This window comes from Eleginops maclovinus, chromosome 11 (assembly GCF_036324505.1).
Source record: "Eleginops maclovinus isolate JMC-PN-2008 ecotype Puerto Natales chromosome 11, JC_Emac_rtc_rv5, whole genome shotgun sequence".
In the NCBI taxonomy this organism is placed as follows: Eukaryota; Metazoa; Chordata; class Actinopteri; order Perciformes; family Eleginopidae; genus Eleginops; species Eleginops maclovinus.
This window is the reverse complement of record NC_086359.1, coordinates 13,085,003-13,093,368: the sequence shown is the minus strand read 5'-3', so window position 1 is coordinate 13,093,368 and position 8,366 is coordinate 13,085,003. Positions and strand designations below refer to the sequence as shown.

Sequence of the window (8,366 nt, the reverse complement as noted above, 5' to 3'; positions counted from 1 at the left end):
GGAAGCGAGTCTCGGAAGGTGTTGTTAAGGGTAGCTTGTTCAGAAACAGCGACACGCAGCGGGGGGTCCAAGAACTACACTTTACCTCTATGCTCAGTGATTCAATTAAAGAGTCAAAGGTTTTATTGTCATATTCGAGGTAGCTACAGTGTAATTATGGAATGAAAATCTTTAAAGCTCCTTCAATAATTCGACATAAATATATATAAGACATGAACAATAAAACATAAAACTAGTGCAACAACAAAGAGAATAGAAAAACATTGTGAACATGTTGCAAGTGACCAATGTGCAAGTAATGCAGTAGTGTATGTAATGTTGCAGTTTTAATAATAAATACATCTTAAAATATAAGTACAGAACTATTATTATATACATTAAATGCTTGTCAAATGTATATAGTAAAAGGACATTGACAAACAGTTTACTGTTGACATTCTGTATTTGAATTACTCTCCACCACAAATTTCTATTACTGTATATTTTCATTCTAGTACAAAAACACATTTTGATTAAACAAAAATTCAAGAAATATCTTGACAAAAAGTCCATTATTATGACGCAGCCAATTTCTATCACCAGATGTTTCTGTGGCTTTATTTGAACAATAACCTTGTTAAATAATGCTGTTTTTATTTTTATTTTTTACTTATTTGTCTTTTAAACTTCACCTACATATTTGAGCTATATCATTTTTTCTCTGGACATTGTAGTTCTACTTTCATGCAGTGTAAGTGGTTACAAAACTTTGTTCAGACCGGTCAAACTCCCCTGATGCTCTAAATGGAGTGTGTTGCTAACACAATACACAGGGAAGCGAGACAAGAACAAACATGGTTAACACTGAAATATGATGCTGTGCGAGTCTTCCCTCGGCATACTGGATCTGTGTACAACAACACAATATTTCCCACATAATTGCATACATGCACACAAAGGAACAAAGTTCATCTTTTCACGTGTAACCCTTTACGTTGACAGCGCTTTACCAGTCCTAGAAAGACAAGGAGTCACCAAAGTAAGCACACATAAAACACACATTTTCACCTCCTCTTAAATTTCCCCAGAAAAACACTCCTGTGTATGTCATATATTGGGCTGCTTCCAAGTCATACAAGTCACCGCTTTATTGAGTCAACCTACCCATAATGTTTATGGGCTCACTCCCCCCCTCTCACTTTGCCTGAAATTTACACTGATGCTGAAATAATACACAGCGCTCGAGGCAGCTTTGGCAGACAGTCGTTCTTGCTGAGTCACCTAATGTATGCTTACTCAGGAGAAAACTATAATTGGGAAAACACACAGACAACAGGTAGCCCTTTCAGCCAGAGTCCTAGGGGAAGGCCAACAAGAAAGGATTAACAAATTTGAAAAAGTGTCTGTGGATATCAAGATTAATGTGAGGACTATGGGACAGTCAGCTGAGAAATAAATACATTTTCTACATCATCATTTTTAACAGTCCCAAGAAAAACAGGAGTATCATCAAATGCCACGAAATGATACATGTTTACATTCAAGTTACTTTTTTTTTACCTCTTAAAGTCATTTTTTATAACCCAAGATATATTCTTCCCATAACCCTTTATCACGTAATCTTTGTGACTAAACTTACCAAACCTTAAACTGGATTGATATTTCTGCTAACACAATGATGTTCTTATAACTGTAAGAGTCACTATAAAAATAATAAAACCCATTACATCAGTCTTCCCGTTCAGTGCTATCTTCTCTTATTTGTTCCTGTTTGCACCAACACCATGGCAGACGATAATTTAGAAATGAGGTAGTTTTGAATTCACAAGTTAATACGTAATAAGTCTAACTATGTAACAACTTCAACTGATACTTACATGAGAGGATCAGATCAGAAAATATGAAGTTGTCAATGCAATACATCAATACAATAAATAACATCTTATTATTTTTATCTTGTATTTTACTCTTGTTATTATTATTCTTTACTATGTGAATGTTGACCTGTGTAGAATTTCCATGTCTAGAAACTTCTTGTCGAATATAGGTGAAATAAAAAAAATATATATATATTTAGCTTTATTTTGCACTAGATGTATAAACCAATTAGCCAGTTTTAAAAGGCAACCATTGCAAAATTGTTCAGTAGTATATGCACCTTTTGTTGAAATGGCACAGCTGTACTTGCCAGATCAACACCCAAAAAATAAAAAAGATAGCATTAGTATTTGGGGGTTTAAGCAAGACAACTAGCTCATTAGCCACATAGGGACGAGTATGACAGAAAAACTGTTTTTCTAAAGAACAAACAACAAAACAAAGCAGAATGAGCGTCCTGAAGTCCCTATCAAAATCAGACCGTGCTTGACATTGACTTTAGCTTCCCATAGAGGAGGAGAGTTTAAAATCCTAAAGCTTGGGACCCAAAGTGATAAATGTAGCCTTGCACCTTGGGACCCAGTCTAATTAAATGTGGTGCACTTGACACGTAGAGATGCTGGAGCAGTAGGATCTGACAGCTATTTCAGGTCCTAGATCATGACGCATTTTTAAATAAAGTGGATATATGCCGGTCTATAGGCGTAACTGAGGTTGACATGGGCTATTGGGGCCATGATACAGTGCATGCATTTCCTCAGTACACACATTTCACTACATAGTTGCAAATACATTATTTGGTCATCTCCGTACACATATTGATCTTATTTACAGTGGTTATGAAAATCAAATGGAGCCTATGTCATGGAAAAACTGTGTAATGTTGGCGGATGTTGTGTTTGCATGCGGTTGCCGTTATGATGGGTGGGGTGGTGGGAGATTGATCTCAAATATTAACAGGAAGTCACGCTGACAAGAGTTTATGTGCTGTGATTAACAAAAAACAAAACAAAAAGGGGAACATGTTTGGAACTAATTAACTTGATTGGAGTACTAAGAAAGCCAAAATACACTCCTACGAAGATAGTGTATGGATTTAAACACAAAGGGAATAGCAAATTATGTTTGTCTGATTGTTGACACAGGTCGACTAATGCCACTGCCTTTAAATCAATTATAAGCAGAAGACAACACTTCAGAAAGTCAGGTTTAAATTCAGCATTTCACAGAAAATATGCATTTACCCCCAAAAAAAGGCAGTTTTTCCACAGGGGGTGAATGCCTACCTGTATTATATGGAAAATTAAGAGGGGAGGGCAAACTATGGGATGCTGCTTTTGCATTATGTGTGCCATAAAATCCCTCCTCCGTGTCCTTCACTGCCTCATTTCACTTTGTGCAAAACAGCATCACACCCTCTTTGCCTCTCCCTCTCTCCAGTTTCTGAGAGACACCTGATATACAGCTGATATGAGCGTTTGTGCACCTGACATCCTTTCCTGTGTGCAAATTGTGAAGTGTGTGTGTTTTTTTTGTGTGTGTGTGTGTGTGTGTGTGTGTGTGTGTGTGTGTGTGTGTGTGTGTGTGTGTGTGTGTGTGTGTGTGTGTGTGTGTGTGTGTGTGTGTGTGTGTGTGTGTGTGTGTGTGTGTGTGTGTGATACAAGGAGAATTATTCCATTTGCTCTCCTGAACGACCTTAATTAAAGTCTACCGCCTGGCTCTGCATCAATGTGTATTAGTAAGACATTTACAAAAAAGCTGAGTGGAGATGAATATCAGTTGATCCACTGTCTGTCACCAAAGAGATGTACAAATAAAAGCTGCATATACTTAATATAGGGGGAGGGGTTTTGTGAAAATTGCACTCCTCAAACGTCAGACTGTAGAAACATTATAAGTAAATGTACTCCTGCTTAATAACAGGCAGAGGACAGTGATTTAAAGGCTGTGGAGGCTAATACATTACACATTGATCGAACACCCTCCTCCCGTTTTAAATATAGATTTGACAGAAAATGTGAAGAAAGGTAATTTACTTGCCAATCATTCCCTTTGAATCACTGAGAGCAAATCAATCACCTCAGTAGAGATATTATCACTTATACTAAAGAGCAACTACCTTGACTTTGAATCAAAGTTCAGGCTGCTATTTAATTTTGATATGAAGTTATTGGACAAAGTAAGATTTTTTTTTTTTGTGGATACGTTTGAATTCTAACATAATTCTTTCTACATAAAGTAGTCCAATCAGGCAATCGTGAAAACAAATGTTGTTTAAGTGAACATTATTTGTATGTGATTTTAATTGTAAGAAACCTCATGAAACTTTATAAAATTATTAAACATATTTCAAAGCACTCATACTACACATTACATGAGTGAATCATCCATGACAAAATAGCCAATTATTTTTAGGAACTATTTTTCTTTTAAATTGCAACTGCTTTTCGGCACATGATAATTCACCTTTTCGGCACATGTAATTTCAATACTTTCCTCCACAAAAGAAGCCTATAGTACAGGCACAAAATTGGCAGGTGAAGCTTCAATGCCCATCCTCTCCTCTTCGAGGCGCAGTAATCTTGCATTTCTCAGAGTAGGAAGTGCAGTTTGCGGTAACAGTGAATTGAAAGTACGCCATAAATATGGCGCCAAAAGAGTTTTCAAGCTGATGATAAGACCTGATTTTTCTGTGTTGTGTTTTTTTTCTTGAGGTGGGAGGGAGAGGTTGAACCCAAAGACCTGCCAGTGAATTTTTGCAGAGCGGTGTGTGCACATAAGATCACCGGGCAGAGGAAGCGAGGCAGCAAGTGAAGACGAGGAGAACTCAATGTTTTATTTTTGAAGGAGGGACGTTGCGAAACTGACTTGCAATCTTTTCTGACTCATCGTTTGGAAATAAAGCATCCTTTTCCTTTTTTTTCACGCCTCTTTTTTTCACGCCTCTTGCTTCCCCGTCACCCCCTTCATTTACCGCTTGGCACCGGAGAGGAAAACACCGTCGGATTTTGGCACCACGTTTGGGCTGCTTTTTGCAAAATGCGACATGCTTTCCTGTGAGAGGTATGTTGTGCGCACCTCGCAGCACGCTAACCCCTGAGAAGCAGCAGCAGGACCACCACTGTGTTTGTTGTTGTTGATTTGCAACTCAGTCTGGCTGCCACTTTGGGATTTTATTTCGGATTTTGCACTCCGTGGCCAGTCTTTGCAGGGCTGACGCGCTGTCAACACGCACCGTGAGGGGGAGGGAAGGGAGGGGAAGGAAAGGGACAGTCCTGTCACCCAACGTGGATCCAGAGTCGGGGCTGTTTAGCAGCACTGCTAGCTGCCTGCCAGGGCACCGGGTGGGCAAACTGAACTCCTGCTAAACCCTTCCACTGTAAAACTACATGTGCCTGGCTCCCAATGATCTCCTAATCTGTGGGACTGTGGACGTCTCTGCATCCGAAGCTGTCTGCCATCAAGGTAAATACATTAGCATTTATATGCAACATGATAATGTGTAAAAGTGGGAGGGTTGCAGGACCGCTGAAGTCCACTTTGGTGCTGCAAGTGCTATATCAGAGCTAGGCTAGCAGCAGGGCAGCGGCTCTGTCTGCACTTTTGCAGCGGGCTTGTCAGTCTCATTCAGCTGCTGTGTTGTTAGCCTGAGCGGTGCATGTGGGTCAAGCATAGGGGTAGTAGGGGGCATGCATGTATGTTGCAGTGAAAAAGAAAGGGACATAACGTTAACCTAAATTGAAGCCAGAGCCCTGTGCATGCTGCAGAAAGCTGAAATTAACCCGGTAAACTTGCCATGTTGTAGATCTGCAAACGTAACGTGAACGCGCCCCGGTGAGAATCAAGTGTGCGAGCGGGTAGTTGGAGAGTGTCCAAGTGTGGTTATTTTTTGCGCGTAATTGCGACAAATAGGGCCATTTGCAGCAGGAATGTGAGCTGTAACTTGCAAGCGAATGTGAAAACAGAAACACACATTTTTGACACATTTATAGGAGGATATGAGATGAAGTTGTGTGACGGTTAGGACTGGGTGCAGTGTGGAGAGGCACCAACCGTTTACAGTCCCTGGAGGATTTGCAGGTTCCTGCACAGTAAAAGGGAGGAGAGGAAACCAGGGGGAGCAGCTCTCCTTTTAGGAAGGCTGAGCACGCAACCACACATATACACACATCAAGGAATTAGAGCAACTCCTCTCTGCCTCCTTCACCCTCTCCTCCCCCTCCTCCTGCTTCGTGCTGTGCAGATCTAGCTGGCTTGAGAGGGGGGAGTGGCTGTTGTTTACCTCCTCAAAGTCAGAGCTCTGTCTGTGTGCCTGGGTTAAATGAGTGTTGCATCCTTATCTTTAAAAATGAATAAAACAAAACAAAGACTTGACATGTGGATGCAGGAAGATGCTGGTAAAATGCATACAAATATTACATCAGAAAAATGAATTACACAAATTACAATTTACAAAAATACACATCAAGGTGAACAACAGAAATAAACAGTAACAGTTTTATTCTAATTTTTTGTAGTGTGTTTAAAGTAGTGTGATAGCAGCCAGGTGACTAGTAAAAGTGGAAGTATATTGCTTTGTTATTTACAGATTTATTACAGTAGTTGAAGTGCCTAACTAAGAAACAGCAAAAAGCAACAGTCTGGATTAAAGGGGTGTAAGGGGGCATTTGCTTCGATTTGGATTTTCAGAAGCTATTCGTGGGCATGTACTCTAAAGAATATTATATTATGTCTTAGTGTTGATCATTAACGGATATGATCGAGTTGTCCAGATTAAAAGTCAAACATTTTTATTTTAAAGGATCAAACAAGTGAAGCTGAACTGGTTGTAGCCTTGAGTCAATTATGCTGAAATTGTCTGGGGACTTGTTAAATGTTCCCAGTTGTGACAGCTCACCCCAACCCTTTACTTCCCACCATCACACACACACACACACACACACACACACACACACACACACACACACACACACACACACACACACACACACACACACACACACACACACACACACACAGAGACACCTCACCATCACCAGCACACACAAGCTTGAATTTTATGCACACAGTCAGACCAGTAACTCTGTGTGCCTATCGCTTACTCTAAACACATATTTAAGTACAGATGCACGTACCATGCTCTCCAAACTCTCTCATAACACACACTCACTCACTCACTCACTCACTCACTCACTCACTCACTCACTCACTCACTCACTCACTCACTCACTCACTCACACACACACACACACACACACACACACACACACACACACACACACACACACACACACACACACACACACACAAACACACACACAACCCTTCTCCTGCTGGGTATGAAACCGGAGATGAGTCATGGTGTGTGGGGGCAACAGCTCTCTTTCTATCCCTCTATCCCCCTCTCTGTCTGTCATATCTTTCACATGCAGTGCTATCTTGTTTTCACTCATTCCCTCTCCCTCTCTTTCTCCCCCTCCCTCCCCCAAGGCTCAGCTCTCTCTCCTGGAGACAGCGGTTGTTTACAAGGCAAGTGAACGGGGATGAGAGCTGTTTTCATCTTGCTTCCGTTTTTTTGACCACTGTCTTCCTGCCATCCTATCATCCATGTTTCAGTCCCCCATTTCTCATCCATCCCTTTCCTTTTTATCCTTCTTTCATTCCTCATCTTCCATCCATCAACTGCTCTTTTACTCCCCATCCTTTCATCCATCCATCCATCCATCCATGACTCCATCTTTCCCCTCATCATCTCTTCATCAACCTTTAACTCGGAGTCCTCTCATCATATGACTTTGAAGCTGAGCCCGGAGGAATGTGTGTGCGAATGCGACCATATGTATCAACTCTCCCTGTTCACTGTCATGTGAAACTTGAGCATGATGACCTTTTTTAAACCTCACATGTGTACATATGCACACGTGTGTGTGTGTGTGTGTGTGGGCGGGGGATGTAGCGTAGCATGTGTGTATTTGTGTTGGCTGCGTTAAGCGGTGAGCTAGGATTGGCTGGGAAAGGGGGTAAGGACCCCCACGTGGTGCGTTGTATCGCATTAGCTGTAACGTAGTGAAGAGTAGGAGAGGGGGGGCTGACGTTCATGAATGAAGCGCTTACGTCACGTAAACCATATCCTATATCTTGCTAAAGAAGGCTTCAGGCAAATATGTGTGTAATGCAGAAATATGTGTCAGATAAGAAGGATGGGGACCTACTGAGCTAAAGTGTGTGTGTGTGTGTGTGTGTGTGTGTGTGTGTGTGTGTGTGTGTGTGTGTGTGTGTGTGTGTGTGTGTGTGTGTGTGTGTGTGTGTGTGTGTGTGTGTGTGTGTGTGTGTGTGTGTGTGTGTGTGTGTGTGTGTGTGTGTGTGTGTGTCTCTCTCTCTCTCTCTCTCTCTCTCTCTCTCTTCCTGCAGGGGGTTTAGCTAGCTTTCATGTTACCAGCTCTCTGCTGCGCTCTGCTCCCTGACTAACTAACCAGCATGTTGACCACAAAGGTATTACTAAGATGAGT

At 41.3% G+C, this 8,366-nt stretch overlaps 1 protein-coding gene across 1 annotated transcript in view; it reads left to right on the top strand.

The window, feature by feature from the left end:
- The first annotated feature begins 4,501 nt into the window (after positions 1–4,501).
- Positions 4,502–8,366, top strand: part of jade2 (jade family PHD finger 2) — a 148,541-nt gene continuing 144,676 nt past the window's right edge. The window contains exon 1 of the mRNA XM_063895068.1: positions 4,502–5,322. The gene's annotated coding sequence lies outside the window, so the exon portion shown is untranslated. The remainder of the gene's footprint in view (positions 5,323–8,366) is intronic.